This window comes from Octopus bimaculoides, chromosome 13 (assembly GCF_001194135.2).
Source record: "Octopus bimaculoides isolate UCB-OBI-ISO-001 chromosome 13, ASM119413v2, whole genome shotgun sequence".
NCBI lineage: Eukaryota > Metazoa > Mollusca > Cephalopoda > Octopoda > Octopodidae > Octopus > Octopus bimaculoides.
The window spans coordinates 37,026,238-37,027,491 of NC_068993.1; the positions used below are offsets into that span (position 1 = coordinate 37,026,238).

Genomic DNA, 1,254 nt, shown 5'->3' on the forward strand with positions numbered 1-1,254 from the left:
ATATATATATATATATATATATATATATATATATATATACCTGTATACATCTATGTACGTGTGTGTGTGCGTGCGTGCGCAACACACCTTGACCAACAGCAGCCCAGTTTTCTGTAGCTATCTTTTTTTAAGACCGGAAGAGGACGTATATTCCTTGGGGTGTAGTAGCCACAGCGACGGATACAGCGATAGTGATAATAATCGACAAATATGTAGGTACATTGTACCGGATACCCGTAGTACCAGCTCCATTACCCTTAATAAATGCCAACAACCGGTATAAAAACACTAAGATATTTGGAAATGAATATTTGAACTCATAGTTACCGCTTGTGTAATCAAACATACATACGTACAAACAAACATACATACATATGTGTGGCTGTGTGGTAAGACGTTAGCTTCTCAGTCTCATGGTTTTCGGTTCAGTCTCAATGCGTGGCACATGAGGCAAATGTCTTCTACTATAGCCCCGGGCCGACCAAAGCCTTCTTAATGGATTTCGAAGACGACAGCTGAAAGACGACTATCGTCAGGGCCGGATTATGACCCACAGAGGTCTTAGATACTTAAAAGACTCTGGTGCCCCTATATACATATATATATCTAATTCAAAACATAAACAGTAATAAACCTTAAAATAAACTTTTAATTTTCAAAATGAAACAAAACTAACAGTAAGAGGGAAAATAATGCTTATTTTTGCATATTTCCACTTCACTTACATTTGAAAAGTTTCCTCCTACTTTTTAAAAAAATTGAAATGTCTTTGATTAAATCCTCAATGTTAATCTGACGTAACACATCTATCTCTATACTTAGTCGAGATGAGGCATCTCGAATATTATTTTAGCAAGTTTATAGTGATTTCTTTTGTGCCGTAAACCATTTAACATTTCTGTTAAACTCCCTTGATGTTCTAAGCACATGCTTATTTTGCTTAATGATTAATCCAGCGTTACTCATCGTGTATATATATATATATAATAACTTTTCTATCGTCTTAGCTTAACAGCCCTCACCGTTTGTTTTTACTGTCTTGTTACCACTTTCACCATCCGCAAAAGATTCCAAATTTTATTTAATTTGCTTTGCGGGAAGGACTGTTTCAACGAAGTCGCGTATTGTCCTTGCCTTCGAACGCGGAGTAGATGAAACAGGGACAACTGACGAAGGGGTATACTCTTTATGTTGCATATCTCGTTTCTCTGTTTTTTGTTTCGTTGTTCAAAAAAAGTTCGTTTTCTATATATA

At 35.9% G+C, this 1,254-nt stretch overlaps 1 long non-coding RNA gene across 1 annotated transcript in view; it reads left to right on the forward strand.

Annotated features, from left to right (window-relative positions):
- Positions 1 to 1,254, forward strand: part of LOC128249291 (uncharacterized) — a 14,039-nt gene that overhangs the window by 9,178 nt on the left and 3,607 nt on the right. The gene's annotated exons all lie outside the window — the stretch shown is intronic.